General features: G+C 38.7%; 1 long non-coding RNA gene across 1 annotated transcript; it reads right to left on the bottom strand.

Moving 5' to 3' along the window:
- Positions 1-13042: 13042 nt before the first annotated feature.
- Positions 13043-14311, bottom strand: LOC127149949 (uncharacterized). Its single transcript, XR_007821834.1, has 2 exons — positions 14076-14311; positions 13043-13390 (listed from the first exon to the last, which is right to left on the bottom strand). It is a non-coding gene; the product is annotated as an uncharacterized LOC127149949 (long non-coding RNA).
- Between the last annotated feature and the right edge of the window lie 3605 nt (positions 14312-17916).

The following is a 17916-nucleotide window of genomic DNA, read 5'->3' as shown; positions in this document are numbered from 1 at the left end:
CCACACAAAGGGACTTGGCATTGGAGAAGCGGAGCTAAAGTTCACCTCCAGCAAGACACTCATTTTGAGAAGTCCTGCACACTCTCTTAATTTTGGAAGAAACTAGTTTCGGGCTATTTCTTCAACAAGGCGAGCTTCATTCAAACTATAGGATTCAACTGTTGGGTTTTATGTCATAAAACTCTTAAATAGTAAATATAATCCATTGACCGTTATTGATAAAGTGTTTTATTATTTTAATTTCAATAAGTGTTATTGATTATATTATTAGTTTTGTCTTAATAACCTAAATCCAATAAACTAACATCTTAAGTTGTTTGATGAGTTTTGAACAATATGTAGAGACATACGGGGATCACTATTCAAGATCAGCTTAAAGGGTCTATAGTATAGGGTTAAGGTTGGGTACCTTATCCTGGTAACACTATGGATACGGCTCACTTTGTATTTGATACAAACAAATTGATCCAATACGTTCATGTATGTGACATGCGAGGAAGGGTATCCTATGCAATGAGTTTGCATAAGACCGGACCAAGAAATAGTAATCACTAGATGTAACTCCGTTAACTAGTTGGGTTTCTATTTCATTAGGATGACCTAGGTAACTTAGTCTTAATCCTGAGTGTATAATGAACTCCTGTTTGCGAGGGATTGTCCTTTAATTTGTACAGGTGAGAGTGGCCAGATTGCCGATTCAATATGCTTATCATTTTTGGGACAAGACCGATTGGGGAGCTGGGAACATAATTACACAAGATGGAATAAACTCCTTCTTGTCTTTAGGGTAAATAGATAAGTGTTCCTTTAAATGGTGTCTCCAAGACTTGAAAAAAGGGCCCTATGTAACGCCCCAACAATTTGGATTTTAATTTATTGTCTTAAGTGTAATTATGGGAACCTTGGATGTAATTGAGGAACTTGATTAATTATATTTTGAGTTTGTGATTAACTAAGTTTTGAGGAATATAATTATTTTATTTGGATGAAAAAGTATTGGTAGAGATATTGTTTGTAAATAAAGATGTTTGGTTGGTTGAGGAGAGAGATGTTATGATTTAATTGGAAAAAGAAAGAAAAAAATTAATTAAAAGGAGAGAAAAATGGGAAATTTGGTGAGATTTGGAGGAGGAGAGAGAAGGTTGGGTTATTTGGTGTTTAAATGAGGCATAGAGACCCGTGCACCATAAAAACCCATCATCTTTTTCAAAAAAAAAAAAAGAAAAAGGGAAGTTAACCCTAATATTTTGTTGGAAACCCTAGCCGCCGCCGCCATCACCGTCGACCGCAGCCCGTCGCGCCGCCGATCTCCAACCGTCACGTGCGGATCTCAGCCGCGTCTCCAAGCTGTTCACGTGGAGCCCCGCTACTCCGTCATCTGTCCAAGCGCCTCTGTCCCCGCTCCAGCCGTCGCGTCTGTGTCGAGGTTCGCGAAGCGCACGCCACCCGCGACTGCAGTCGATCCGCGTTCCCGACCCGCATCTCTTCAGCCGCCACTCTTTGCGGATTGGAAGCCGACCCGCGTCTCTCCAGCTGCCAGCCTGAGTTCTTCCGCCAGCTGCCGCCACGAGATTAGCCGCGTCGCTCACCGCCGTAGGACAAGCCACCGACCGCGTAGGTTGCCGCAAAAGCCCAGCCGTCAAAGCCGTCGCCCGAACCGGAAACGTGATCCGCGTGTTCGTGCCTCCGTCACCGCGTGTGGACGACCCGACCCGCGTCTCCTCTTCGCGACCCGAGTTGCTCCTCTCCGCGTCGAGCCGCATGCGTGCCGCGCCTGCAGCGCAAGCCGAGCCGCTCGCCCGCGTGAGCCGCGAGTGCCTCTGTCGAGCCGCGCCTTCTACCGCAAGCCGAGCCGATTCCTGCTTTCTAGCCGAGCAGATTCGCCTGTCTTTGAGCCGTCAGCCTGCTCCGGTCCTTTGCATCTATTTTGGTAAGTTGATTGGGTTTTTGGCACACCCAGCAAGGACTTAAGATTTTTGAACCTAAATAAATTATTTGGATTAAACTGATTTACTTCTCTTAAAAAGGCAGCTTGGACCAATTGATTTGTAGAGTGAAAGACTCCTCTCTAGTTAAGGACCACCTCGTTGTAACCACGACCTCGATACCCCACGGCTTGGAAAGCGCGTTTTCTTATTGTTAGGACTCGTTGAGCAAATCTCCAGGTAAGAGATTCCTACTACTAGCTCTACGACTAGAATCACGAGATTGCATACCTTCTTAGTTATGCACATTGAGGACTAGACTGTGTAGCGATATGTCAATTAATGAGGATATGATGTGATTGATGATCTGACTTATGACATGGTATAACGTGATGACGTGGCTTGTTATGACTTTATGTTTTGACATTGTGATGAGATGTGATATGATGATTAGCCGTGATATGAATACTTGATGATGCTATGCTATATGTATGCGGTCCTTTGTCACTCGTCAGGTATGTCTTAAGGCCTTGCTAAATGTTATAGTTACAATCTTGCCTGAATGAAATGAGTATAGATAGTATGAATGTTATGTTTTGTGGTGAAAAGTTTCTACTGGTGAAATTTAGGGAAAATGCCGCCACGTAGAGATGCACACCGAGGAGGTGGTAGGGGAGGTAGAGGAGCTGAACGTGGCCAGCCGGAGGAGCAACCTGCTGTGCAGGCAGCCAACCCTGACGCACCTGTCACCCAGGCGGATTTCGTCGCGATGGAGCAGCGTTATCAGGACATGCTACAAGCTGCTTTAGCCCCTTTTCTCACTGCCCAACAGAACCAGGCCGCCTCTGTTCAGGCCCAGACCGTCACTCCTCCAGCCCACGTGGAAGGTCAGCCTGCGCCAGTTCAACTGTCGGCTGAGGCCAAACACTTGAGAGATTTTAGGAAGTATAATCCTAAAACTTTTGATGGGTCCATGGACAACCCTACCAAGGCCCAAATGTGGTTGACGTCCATAGAGACTATCTTTCGGTACATGAAGTGCCCAGACGACCAGAAGGTGCAGTGTGCAGTTTTCTTCCTGGAGGATAGAGGGCACCGCCTTGTGGGAGACTGCTGAGAGGATGCTGGGGGGCGACGTCAGTAAAATAACCTGGGAGCAGTTCAAGGAGAGCTTCTATGCTAAGTTCTTCTCTGCCAACGTGAAGCATGCTAAGCAGCAAAAGTTCATAAACTTGGAGCAAGACGACATGACTGTGGAGCAGTACGACGCCGAGTTTGACATGTTATCTCGTTTCGCTCCCGATGTGGTAAGGGATGAGGCTGCCAGGACTGAGAAATTCGTTAAAAGTCTCAGACTAGACCTCCAGGGCATCGTCCGAGCCCTTCGGCCAGCCACTCATGCTGATGCACTACGCATAGCACTGGACTTGAGTCTGCATGAAAGAGCTGATTCGTCTAAGGCTGCCGGCAGAGGGTCAGCCTTGGGACAGAAGAGAAAGATGGAGCTGCAGCCTGACATGATACCGCAGCGAAATCTGAGGTTAGGAGGTGTCTTCCAGAGGCATCGACGGGAGCTTGCAGCAGCCGGGAGAACCTTGAGGGAGCTACCCGTTTGTCCTTGCTGTGGGAGAGTGCATGGAGGTTGTTGCTTGGCCGGGAGCGGAGTGTGCTTCAGGTGCAGGCAACCAGGGCACACCGCAGACGTTTGTCCTCGGAAACCCATGGAGGCTACCTCGCACCAGCCTCCCGCTTCCCAGCAGGGAAGAGTTTTTGCCACTACCCGTCAGGAGGTCAAGCGAGCTGGTACAGTGGTGACAGGTACCCTTCAATCTTACGACACTATTCTTTTGTGCTGTTTGACTCTGGATCATCTCATTCGTTCATATCCTCTGTGTTCGTTCAACATGTGGGTTTAGAGGTAGAACCATTGAGTAGTGTTTTATCTGTTTCTACTCCATTTGGGGAGGTTTTGTTGTCTAAAGAAAAGATAAGGGCATGTCAGATAGAGATAGCAAACCAGATGTTAGATGTGACCTTACTAGTGTTAGACATGCAGGACTTTGATGTAATCCTAGGCATGGATTGGTTGTCTGCTAACCATGCAAGTATAGACTGTTTCGGTAAGGAAGTCGTTTTTAACCCTCCCTCTAAGGCTAGTTTCAAATTTAGGGGGATAGGAATTGTATGTATACCCAAGGTCATCTCAGCCATGAAGGCTAGTAAACTACTCAGCCAGGGTACTTGGGGCATCTTGGCAAGCGTAGTAGATACCAGAGAACCAGAAGTTTCCCTGTCCTCCGAACCAGTGGTAAGGGAGTACCCCGATGTTTTCCCCGACGAGCTTCCTGGATTTCCGTTTTCTAGGGAGATAGACTTCGCCATCGAGTTAGAGCCGGACACTACTCCTATCTCAAGGGCCCTTTACAGAATGGCTTCAGCCGAGCTGAAAGAGTCGAAGGTACAGCTGCAGGAGTTGCTGGACAAGGATTTCATCCAACTCAGTGTGTCACCTTGGGGAGCACCAGTGTTGTTTGTGAAGAAGAAGGATGGGTTGATGCGCCTTTGCATTGACTACAGAGAGTTGAACAAGGTGACAGTCAAGAACCGTTACCCCTTGCCCAGGATTGATGACTTGTTCGATCAGTTGTAGGGAGCCACTGTCTTTTCTAAGATCGACCTGCGATCAGGCTATCACCAGTTGATAATCAGGGATAGTGATATTCCTAAGACGGCTTTCCGTTCTAGATACGGGCACTACGAGTTCATCGTGATGTCCTTTGGTTTGACTAATGCTCCTGCGGTATTCATGGACTTGATGAACAGGGTGTTTAAGGATTTCTTAGACACGTTTGTCATAGTTTTCATTGACGACATTTTGATTTACTCCAAGACTGAGGTCGAGCACGAGGAGCATTTGTACCGGGTTTTGGAGATTCTTCGAGCCAATAAGTTGTACGCCAAGTTCTCAAAGTGTGAGTTCTGGCTAAAAACGGTGACTTTCCTCGACCACGTGGTTTCCAGTGAGGGAGTTTCTGTAGACCCGGTAAAGATCGAAGCGATTACCAGTTGGCCTCGACCGTCGACAATTAGCGAGATTCGTAGTTTCTTGGGTTTGGTAGATTACTACAGGAGGTTCGTGGAAGACTTCTCTCGTATAGCCAGTCCCTGGACTCAGTTGACCAGGAAGGGGACCCCTTTTGTTTGGAGCCCAGCTTGCGAGAGTAGCTTCCAGGAGCTTAAACAGAAGCTTGTGTCTGCACCAGTCCTGACAGTGCCAGATGGATCGGGGAGCTTTGTGATCTACAGTGATGCCTCCAAGAAAGGACTGGGTTGCGTGCTGATGCAGCAGGACAGGGTAGTTGCTTATGCCTCCCGTCAGCTGAAGAGTCATGAGCAGAACTACCCTACTCATGACTTAGAGTTGGCAGCAGTGGTGTTTGCACTGAAGATATGGAGGCACTACTTGTACGGTGAGAAGATATAGATTTTCACTGACCATAAGAGCCTGAAGTACTTCTTCACCCAGAAGGAGTTGAACATGAGGCAGAGAAGGTGGCTTGAGTTAGTGAAAGATTATGACTGTGAGGTTCTGTATCACCCAGGTAAGGCAAATGTAGTAGCTAATGCGCTGAGTAGAAAGGTTGCACATTCAGCAGCGCTTATCACTAAGCAAGCTCCCTTACTCAGAGATTTTGAGAGAGCCGAGATTTCAGTCTCATTAAGAGAGGTTACCTCACAGTTGGCTCAGTTGTTAGTGCAGTCGACCTTGAGACAGAGGATTATTGATGCTCAGCTAAATGATCCCTATTTGGTCGAGAAGCGTAGTTTAGTAGAGGCAGGGAATGTGAGGATTTCTCCATATCCTCTGATGAAGGACTTACGTTTGAGGGACGTTTGTGTGTGCCGGAAGACAGTGCAGTCAAGACAGAGCTTTTGACTGAGGCTCACAGTTCTCCATTTACTATGCACCCTGGTAGTACGAAGATGTACCAAGACTTGAGGTGTGTTTATTGGTGGAGGAACATGAAGAGAGAAGTGGCAGACTTCGTCAGTAGATGTTTGGTGTGCCAGCAGGTGAAGGCACCTAGACAGAGGCCAACAGGGTTGTTGCAGCCCTTGAGTTTGCCAGGTTGGAAATGGGAAAGCGTGTCGATGGAATTCATTACAGAATTGCTCAGAACTCTAAAGGGCTATACAGTCATTTGGGTTGTTGTTGACAGACTCACGAAGTCAGCCCACTTTGTTCCAGGGAAATCCACTTACACTGCCAGTAAGTGGGGACAGTTATATATGACCGAAATAGTGAGACTACATGGAGTACCTGTATCCATCGTTTTTGACAGAGATGCTCGTTTCACATCGAAGTTCTGGAAAGGACTTCAGCTTGCATTGGACATGAGGTTAGACTTCAGTACAGCTTTTCATCCCCAAACCGATGGTCAAACAGAGAGGTTCAACCAGATTTTGGAGGACATGCTGCGAGCCTGTGTGCTAGAGTTTTCAGGGAGTTGGGACTCCCATTTGCATTTGATGGAGTTCATCTATAACAACAGTTATCAGGCCACCATTGGCATGACACCGTTTGAAGCTCTGTATGGTAGGTGTTGCAGGTCACCTGTCTGTTGGGGGGAGATAGGCGAACGACGACTGCTAGGTCCCGAACTAGTGCAGACCACCAATGCAACCATACAGAAGATCAAAGCTCGTATGTTGACAACACAAAGCAGACAAAACAGTTATGCTGACATACGGCGTAAGGACCTCGAGTTCGATGTGGGAGACATGGTTTTTCTGAAGGTAGCACCAATGAAGAGCGGATTGGCCCGGTAGCTTATCGCTTGGCGCTGCCCCAATCTCTTTCTGCAGTGGATGACGTATTCCATGTCTCCATGCTGAGGAAGTATGTCGCAGATCCGACGCATGTAGTTGACTTCAAGCCACTGCAAATTAATGAGGACTTGAGCTACGAGGAGCAAGCTGTTGAGATTTTGACAAGAGAGGTCAAGATGCTCCGTAATCAAGGAATTGCACTGGTCAAGGTTCTTTGGCGAAACCACGGAGTTGAAGAGGCCCCATGGGAGAGGGAAGAGAACATGAGAGCCCAGTACCCCGAGCTGTTCGAGGATTAGAACTTTTGAGGACGAAAGTTTTTCAAAGGAGGGAAGATTGTAACGCTCCAATAATTTGGAATTTAATTTATTTTCTTAAGTGTAATTATGGGAACCTTGGATGTAATTGAGGAATTTGATTAATTATATTTTGAGTTTGTGATTAACTAAGTTTTGAGGAATATAATTATTTTATTTGGATGATAAAGTAATGGTAGAGATATTGTTTGTAAATAAAGATGTTTGGTTGGTTGAGGAGAGAGATGTTATGATTTAATTGGAAAAAGAAAGAAAAAAAAATTAATTAAAAGGAGAGAAAAAGGGGAAATTTGGTGAGAGAAGGTTGGGTTATTTGGTGTTTAAATGAGGCATAGGGACCCGTGCACCATAAAAACCCATCATCTTTTTCAAAAAAAAAAAAAGAAAAAGGGAAGCTAACCCTAATATTTTGTTGGAAATCCTAGCCGCCGCCGCCATCACCATCGACCGCAGCCCGCCGCGCCGCCTAGCTCCAGCACATGCGGATCTCAGCTCCGTCTCCAAGCCATTCACGAGGAGCCCCACCGGTCCGTCGTCTGCCCAAGCGCCTCCGTGCCCGCACCAGTTGTCGTGTCTGAGTCGAGGTTTGCGAAGCGCACGCGACCCATGATCGCAGTCGATCCGCGTTCCCGAACCGCGTCTCTCCAGCCGCCGCTCTTCGTGGATCGGAAGCCGACTCGCGTCTCTCCAGTTGCCAGTCCGAGTTCTTCCGCCAGCTGCCGCCACAAGATCAGCCGCGTCGCTCACCCCTGTAGGACAAGCCGTCGGCCTTGTAGGTCGCCGCAAAAGCCCAGTCGTCCAAGCAGCCGCCCGAACCCGAAAATGCGACCCACGCGTCCGTGCCTCCGTCATCGAGTGTGGATGACCCGACCTGCGTCTCCTCTCTGCGACCCGAGCTGCTCCTTTCTGCGTCGAGCCGTACGCGCGCCGCGCCTGCATCGCTAGCCGAGCCGCATGCCAGCGTGAGCCGCACGCCCACGTGAGCCGCGAGCGCCCTTGTCGAGCCACGCCTTTTGCCGCAAGCCGAGTCGATTCCGGCTTTCTAGCCGAACCGATTCGCCTGTCTTTGAGCCGTTAGCCTACTCCGGTCCTTTGCACCTATTTTGGTAAGTTGATTGGGTTTTTGGCACACCCAGCAAGGACTTAAGATTTTTGAACCTAAATAAATTATTTGGATTAAACTGATTTACTTCTCTTAAAAAGGCAGCTTGGACCAATTGATTTGTAGAGTGAAAGACTCCTCCAGTTAAGGACCACCTCGTTGTAACCACGACCTCGGGACCCCACGGCTTGGAAAGCGTGTTTTCTTATTGTTAGGACTCGTTGAGCAAATCTCCAGGTAAGAGATTCCTACTACTAGCTCTACGACTAGAATCACGAGACCGCATACCTTCTTAGTTATGCACATTGGGGATTAGACTGTGTAGCGATATGTCAATTAATGAGGATATACTGTGACTGATGATGTGACTTATGACATGGTATAACGTGATGACGTGGCTTGTTATGACTTTATGTTTTGACATTGTGATGAGATGTGATATGATGATTAGCCGTGATATGAATACGTGATGATGCTATGCTATATGTATGTTGTGGTTAAGGTGCATGTTAGCTTACCCTATTAGAGTCGTACCTGCATGGGTGTCCTTCGGGATCACCGCCTATTTAGGACTGTGTAGTCTGACGGGATCGCCAGTCTAGCATTGATACAGATATGATTCGAGCGATTCGACGGGATCTCGCAGCCTGATTATCTTAGTGCTTCCTCCAGGTACGCTACAAACTAGATTGTCCTAGGTGTTCGTTCGGGTCACCGAAGACTAGATTTTGTTCATACGGGATCACATGTTGCACGTGTTCGGGAACGTGCCAGTTCTTGGGTACCATTTTCAGGACTCTAATAGGAAGTTAATAAACACCTAGTGGGACTAATAGTGGGTTCCTTACTGAGTATTTTATACTCATTCTTTCCATTTCATATTTTTCAGGTAGGGGCAGAGGTAAGGGCAAGGGCAAGCTGGCGAGCGACCAGAAGTGACCGTGGCGAGCCATAGGGATCTCTGCTTCCGCTTTACATCCGAGTTTAAACCTTGAGTGTTGAGTTTTAATTATTCTTTATTTGTTATTTCGTTTCCTTAAAATTAGATAGGGCCCGAGTTAGGATTTTAGTATTTGTTTACATTTCGCACATTACTTTTGATTTGGTTTTAAATAAATAAAATTTTGAGGTTTCGTTCGTTTTAGCCAAACTTTATAACTTTATTTTTGTTATTTACATTTATTAATGGCTTCAACTTAGTATAAGGAGTTGGGTCATTACACCCTATCCTCTCTATAACACGAGAGGGGTTTCTGTTTAGTGGCTGGACCATAAACATGTTGTTCATTAGAGGAGCACTGGTATTTAGGGACTAGAAGTAATCCATGGGTAAAACGGTAATTTTACCCAGCTGGTGTTATGAACACCTGTGAAGGACTAATTTACTGATATTGGTCTATATCTGTGGACACAAAAATATACCTACAGTGAGAAGAGTTCAGTTGTGAGATTTAGTGGAGTGTACACACAGTTAACGAATATTGATTAATGTGGTTAATGAGTTTGGCCAATTAATCTCATATTGTTGTAGCTTCTGATCTGTAGGTCAATTAGATCCCCTTTCTAGCTCAAAAGAGTAATGAGATTTATTTTTTATTGGATGTAATTTGAAATGTTCAAATTTACTTTGGGAATTAATATAATGTTTGTTGATACATTATAATATAAAGTTTATATTTTAATTGGACTTTATTATATAAATTTAATTTTGGATATGATTCAAAATTATATTATGAGAGAATAAAATATTTGAATGAGTTCAAATATTAATTTAATGTGAATTAGATTCATATTAAAACTATAGGTTAAAATTTAGTGTGTATGTGATACATATTAAAACTATGTGTAATGAGAGAAATTTATATTTGAATATAATTCAAATTTTGGATTAAATTAAAGATAAGATATTTAATTTAGAAATTAAATAGTTGGAGAATTAATTAATAGTTTAGTTTAATTTGATTAAATTAAATTAATTAAATTAAAACTATAGGTTATGCGAAAGATATTCATTTAAATATGATTTAAATGAAATATTAATTAAATATGATTTAATTAATTATTAAATTAATTACTTATTTAATTTAATTCATTAACTATTTTCATATTTATTTATTAAATTAATAGGGAATGTGGGTGGTTTTCCCACGTTCCCATTTATTCTCTCAACTTCCCACTTCTTCCATCTGAAGAATAGGGAATTTTTGCATAACAAAACAGAAGGTGAGTTCTACGATTAAAAAACTTTCGAATTCTCTCTGCAAATTTTTTTTCTCTGTAAAGAAAAATTTTGTCAATCCAATTTGGTTCCCACAAACTATCTGAATCAAAGAATAGGAGGGTTTCCAAGTGGTGGTGCCTCAAATTGGTGTTTGGTAGATTCAAAATTGTCAATGATTGTAATTTTTTCTTCTATGTATTTTCTTGAAAGCATGCTTAGCCATAGAAATTAATTTTTATAATTATTTTTCCAATGTATTAGTATGTTTAGGTTTCAATTAAAATTGGGTTAAGGTTTTGTAATTCTTCCGCTTAAAGGGCTTTTTATCCCTTCACCAACCTCTTTACTTTAACAAAGAATAATGTATTTGTGGGGAAGGTGTATACAATAGATGACAATTTCAAATTTAATCTTGATATGAATAAAACTGTATCGTCTGCTTACACGTTGTCTTCCTTTAATATTTGGTATGCTAGGCTTTATCATGTGAGTAAAAGGTTAGTTAGCAACATGAGTAGGTTAAACATGATTCCAAAGTTATGAATTTGAAAAATGTGCATGCTGTAGTCAAGCTAAGGTAACTAAAACTTTGCATAAATCTGTAACTAGGGTGATTGAGCCACGAGAATTAATTCATTTTGATTTATGTGAGGTTGATGACATGTTGACTAGAAATTGCAAAAGAAATGTTATAACATTTAGCGATGATTGTTCTGATTTTACTTTTATTTACTTGCTTAAAAATAAAAGTGATGCCTTTTACATGTTTAGGATATTTGTAATTGAGGTAGAAAATCAGTTAAATAAAAAACTTCTACAACTTAAAAGGAATAAATATTGAGAAAACTATGCCTTACTCTCCTGAAATGAATGAGAAAGGTGAAAGGAAGAATAGAACTCTAACTAAGTGGTTTTGTTTTTTTTAGTCAAGTGCAACACCATCCTAGTAGAGTAAAATAATTAAGATTGTAAACTATGTCCTTAATAGGATTTCTAAATCAAATAACTCAATCTCACTTTACGAAGTCTTTAAGAATAAAACATCAAACCTATCTTATCTCAGAAATTGAGGTTGACTAGCCTATGCTATAATTCTTTATCCTAAACGAAGAAAGCTAGCTAGTAGCGCCTATGATTGTGTCTTTATAGGATACTCCGAGTCTAGTAAAACCTATAGTTCTATGATTTATATAATAAGGTAAACATATAATAAAATAATGTAGACTTCTTTGAAGCTCTTAGAAGCAAATTAGGTGTTGTGTGGGTCGTTTTCAAGCTCTTAGAAGCAAATTAGGTGTTTGCAGTATTTGAGTTAGGAGGAGAATGTTAGTAACTTAAAAAATTGTAAATTAGTTTCGAGTTGGTCTAGTCAATTCCTAGGTTCTAGGAAATAGTTGAGGTTATTATTAGTTGTAGTCAAGTCTAATTTTCTATTCTCATGGAGTTAATGAGATTAGTTGCTAAGATAGTGTAATTTATTTTTAGGCTTAAGATGTGTATTTATTTTGAGCATTTTTTGAATGAATTATATACTACCCATTTTCTGATTTCTCTATATAGCTTAAATATTCAACAAAGGTACATATACTAGTAATTGCAAAATTTTATCTTCAAGGATTTTAGTTTTTTTTTGATAATGTAAAATCCAACCTAAGTTCAAGGCAAGAATTATATTGAAACAAATGAATGGAGGTATGGCGACGGATGAGGGAGGCGTAGAGGAGGCAAACGATTAGTTCTTTATGAAGGAAATAGAGTGAGAGTGTCCTGAGAGAGAGGAAAAGATAGAGGCAAGGGATATTTTGGATATTTTTCAAGGAAAAAATGGAAAAATAGGAGGGCAAGAGAAAAAAAATGGAGAAAATAAAGATTATAGGTTTTTAGAAAATGTGAATAAAAGTAACAAATAATAGAGTTTTTAAATTTTGTGGTAAAAGTAAAATGTTAGACTAAAGACTTTTTAGCTACGTAAATTACTTCGACAAATACTTAAAATATTTGCCCACACAAGATGTAGAAGAAAAAACTAAAATAAACGTCAGCAGAAATCCAACCTAAATTTTTTTCTTAAGATCACCGCACAACGTTTTGGCCATGTGAATTTTTTCGTCGGGAGAAAAACGCTGATGTGCCCATGTAATGAAAATGCATGGACACAACATATTTTTGCTGTCATTATCAATAGTTATTGAAAACACTTTATCGATTTCTCATTCCGATAAACAACTCTCAACGACCTTTCCAATAGTATCACCTTTATAATTAGAAATTTGACAAAAGTTTAAAATCTTTTTATGCAAAACCCGATCCGAAACAATGAAGTGAGTGCCATATAGTTAACATGTTGTAAAGAAATCTATGTGTCAGTTGTCAAACATACCCTTTGAGAATTGCTAACTAAGAATGATTTCAACCTTTTCTTTTCATCAAGGTATAATTGATATATATCCTTAGCAATTGTTACTCTCGAAGGAGGGTTAAACTTAGGACAAGTCACTCTACAAAATTGTGTAAATCCCTCATTCTCGATTAACTTGAATGACAACTTATCAACAATTATCATTTTGGTACATGCTTTCTCTCTACATAATTGTTGACCAAAAATAGTAGCCACAAAATTACTACCACTTTTTCCGCTGGTGGAAGGTTGAAGAGTCAAAATAGTTTTTCTTGTTTCTACTTCATTATATGAGTACTTCTTACATTGATCATTTTTTAAGTGCTTCCATAATGTGCTAGTTCCACATGAGGCAGTATCACAACAATATTCTTTATCATAATAATTGCATGTGCACCTAGAACTATTCTATTCCAACTTTGTGAAATGATCCCATACAGAGAAGGTTGGCTTCTTAGTGGCTCTAGCTCTCTTCTTACTGGGTAATGGTAGTTTACTTGAACTCACAGTTTCCATATCCTTATTAGTGGAAGGGGCAAGACTAGGACTAAGACTAGAGCTAGTTTCACTATGTTGTCCACTACTTGTCTCCATGATCTAAAAGAATATAAAAACTAAATTCAGATTACCCACACAACAACAGAATGTAAACAACAATGAACAATGAAATCTTAAAAATAACTAATTTTCTAGTCCTATAACCTAAAAAGAAAAATGAAATATACAGAGCCCATCAAAATATAATTGCAGATTTCAAGATCAATTATACCATATCAAATTCGCCTTTTGAATAATGTATATAATAATTAATAGTAATTAATAAGAACTAGAAAATATTCAAATCATAGCTATTGCTTTGTCAAAATATTTTATATTGAGGTTGATTACCATCTAGTGAAACAAAGCTATACGATCCAGAAAAGCAAATGGGTAATTAATAGTTCAGTTAAAATACAAAGAAAAAAAAACAGTAGTATTATCCTTGTTGAACCTAAAATTAATTAAATCATCAACCCTAAAATTACCATACAACAAAGAAAAAATTTATAGTCAATCAAAACTCACAATTAATTAATTAAAATCCACTTGAATTTCATTATTTTCTTCCCAAATAGCCAAACTAAAGTGGAAACACAATCAACCAATTTTAAAGTTTCCATACATACTCTAAGATGTATATAGAGGCATTCATCACCTCTTTCTAGTTTCTACCATGAAAAGGAAAGCAATTTTCTATTAAAACCAACATACAATTTATCAAACAAAAGTTTAGGGTACCAACCTATTCGCCGTCCGTAATGAGGGAGAATCAGAGGGAGATTTAGAGTTGAGAGGGATGGTGTCGGAAGGAGAATTAGAAAGAGCAACTGAGAAGGAGATGATGCGATGTGAGATGAAGTGGGAGACGATGTGATGAAGAAAAGAGGGAGATGATTGAGAAGATGAAGAGATTGTTAAGAGGGAAACGAACGACTGAGAAGTGTGAGAACGACACGCGATGAAGGAGAGGTTGTCTGATCTAATCTTTTAAGTTTTAACTTTTGTTTATATATATATATATATATATATATATATATATTATCAATTCGAGTTGGATTGGGTTGAGCATAATTTTTCAACCATCAACTTGAGACCCAACCAAACAAAAAAAATAAAAAATAAAAAATTTCAACCAACCCAAACCACATTTTAAACTAACCCAACCCAATCATATGGGTTAGATTTTCGGATTGTCGGGTTATTCGAGTTATTCTTACACCCCTAAAAATAGGACACCACGTTTGAAGTGTAGGAATAGGGAAGACCCATTTAATCACGAGAAAGAATCTAATGAGTTAGAACCAAGAAATACCATTCCATCGAAGTTCCATAACAACAGGGTAAACTTGTGATCAAAGTTGTAATCTTTGGTTAAGAGGTCTGCAAGGTTACCATAAAGTGAAATAAGCTTTTGAAATTTATAATGACTATGCCAAGTTAGAGCAACACATATAGATCCATGCATGATTCACATCAAATAAAACTATAGCATATAATTATGGTATTTTAATATAAATATAGCATCGCAGATGCACCGGAAAAATCGATAACATATGTACCTCTTACCTTTTTGCAAGATGCTGGAAAACATATTTAGAAAGGAACCATTAGGTATGATTTTTTACCATACTTAAGCCAAGTATAGATTTTAGGGGAGAAGCGAGGAACGAACCCTACGCCAATTAAAATTGATATAGCAAAACAAACATTAAAAGAAAATAAAAAGGAAATCAAAAGTCTAAATTTCCTCCAAGTATGGACCTCTTAAAAAATAAAAGAAAGACTTAGGGTCTCACATCATTTTCTAACAAAAAAATTTGGTAAGCTCTCAAGGCCTACTTGAGCAAGGGCCTAATTTTTCTTTAAAAAAGTTCCTTGAGACAACATCTTTTTGGAAGCATACATTACAAACCCAATGAAAAGTAATATACATCAGAAGGTAACCTTTAAATCTCAATTGATTAACCTATTTCTTAGGTGACTTTTCCTACTTTTATTCATAAGTTAACAAGAAAATTCTCCATCATGTTTTCTTCTTAAAAAGACAATATGAGGATAACATCTTTGAGCCTCTACTAGAAGGGTAACCAATCTAAGAAGCATCCTACAATCAATAGTCCAAACTCAGCATTTCAAAGTATTAAATAGATAAAATTTATTTCTGGAACCTTTGAATCCATTTCATTTCACACAGAAAGGGAACTAAAATCTCCATTTGGACGATCATTGATCCAAACTCAACAGACCACAATGAAGAAACCACGAAACTAGTAATAGTAGTTTCTAAGCAACCTAATATGTCTTAAACATTGACAAGAAACACTTATGTAACCTTAAAGAACAAGGACAAGAAACACTTATTGGGTGTCAATATAGATTTTCATGCGATGAAATTAAAGAAGCAAAGAGAAAGAAGAAAAGGCCCTAAATAATTTAAAGAAATTGAATCAATACCCTAAGTTCGACAACCCTCCAAAGCACACATAGAATCAATTAAAGTTTAAAATATATTACATACCAGAAGTGATAGGGGTAGCGGCAGCAACGACCGCACCAGAAACTCTTCCCTTTCCCCTCTTCAGAAGTCTCGAAAACGAAGCCTTTCTTCACGAGCCCTTCTTCATTCTTCACAAGCCCTTCTTTTCAGATCTATGTTTCACAAATCTGGTAGGCCTTTTAAAGGCCAACTGCCAACACATGTACTAATGTGTTGGCAGATCTCCACCAATTTTCGATGTTATTAGTAATGACATCGAGAATTATCTTCTATTTCTCGACATGGTGTAAAAGTGTTGTGGAGTGCGCTACATCTCTCGACGTTGTGTGTGGCTGTATCTGAAGTTGGTTACTAATTACTGATGCTTGTTATATGTATCGAGAGACCATATCTCCCATTTCTCCAATTGGTGCGTCGGGAGATGTCTTATTCTCGACAACTTTTCTCTCGATTATGTGAATCTGCTTTGGGAGAGCCATAATTTCTTGTAGTGGCATACGAAAAACTCGATATATACAGTATGTGAAACAAATATATTACAGTCATTAACAATTAATTTTATTACATGATATATTATTGGATTGGGTTAATTGGGTCTTAAGTATATGAGGTATTTATATGCAAAATAATTAAATATACATGTGTATATATGAGAAAATACGTAAAATATATATTTTACTATTAGATAACTTACTAAAAATCTATAATTATAATTATATTTGATATAAACATGGTATATATTTGATATATTTGAAATTACAATATATTTATCTTATAGATCAAATAATATATTAGATGTATATTTTCATTTTTTTTTATATGTTTATCAACAGAAAAAATAAATCATGACATATTTTTTAAAAACTATAGAATTTATAAAATAAAAAAAATGAAAAAAACGTACATACATTTATACAAAACTCAAGCAACATGAAAACATAGTAATGAAGAAAAAAAATTTAAAAATCATGTATAAAACCATATAACAATGACAATGAAAAATGAAAATAAATGAAAAGAAAAAATAAACAAAAAATTTACAATTAAAAAAAATAAACATGTACTATCTCATGTTAAATAAATTGAATCTCATAGAAATAAAAAAAAAAATATATTATCTCACATTAAATGCTCTAAACTAAAATAAAATTTAATGTGCCTTTTATGTAAAAAAAATAGTAATTTTATACTTCTTATGTAATTTAGCACTATATGAGTAAAACCCAAAAATAAAACTATATTAATTTTGAAAAATTCAAATTAATAAAAAATATGTTGCATAAGTTCAAAACATATTAAATTAATTATAAACTAATGAATTAATCATAGAAACATTTATAAAATATTATATGAATTTAAAACCTTCCCAAATAGAAATATTATAAAAATCATGGTTATTGTGGTTCGCAAGTTATTAAAAAAACTATTATTTCAAACCAATATTGTTAACTAATTATGTGAGACAAACATCCATATTTTCAAGAAAAAAAAAATAAATTAGATTTTAAAAAAAGAAAACGGGAAAAAAGAAAAAACTTCCCCTCATTAATAAAGTTCCTTTTTCGACCATTTCTCCTAAAATCTCAACAAACTTAATTTTTCTTATATATTTTCAACTCTTGATCTTCCCCCACCCCATTAAGAAAATAAATAATAATAATAAAAAAGTCTTCACACTATTTTACGAAAAGAAATACCATCTTTAACTGTATCAATCTTAACTTTAGATTTTAAACTAAAAATGGTATTTAATAAAAAAAAATATTTTTATTATTATTATATTAAATATACCTATTTAAACTTTAAAGAGTCTGGTACTATATACGGCCTATCACACAAGTAAAGGGAGAGACAAATCTAAAGCTTACGAGTTTCCATCCTCTTTTCAAGTTTTTAGGAAAATTGAGTGTATCTTAATTAGAAGTATAAACGGATTGGGTTGAGTTGGAAATGATTGGATTGGGTTGGGGGACATTTCCAACTCAACCCATATTTTAAGGATTGGGTTGGAAATACTATTAGCATTATTCAGGTTACCAACCCAACCAACCTAAATATATGGGTTAAGTTCGGTTGTCGGGTTTGT

This window comes from Cucumis melo, chromosome 1, assembly GCF_025177605.1.
Source record: "Cucumis melo cultivar AY chromosome 1, USDA_Cmelo_AY_1.0, whole genome shotgun sequence".
Lineage (NCBI taxonomy): Eukaryota > Viridiplantae > Streptophyta > Magnoliopsida > Cucurbitales > Cucurbitaceae > Cucumis > Cucumis melo.
The sequence above is the reverse complement of the archived record's forward strand: the minus strand, read 5'-3'. Positions and strand labels throughout refer to the sequence as shown.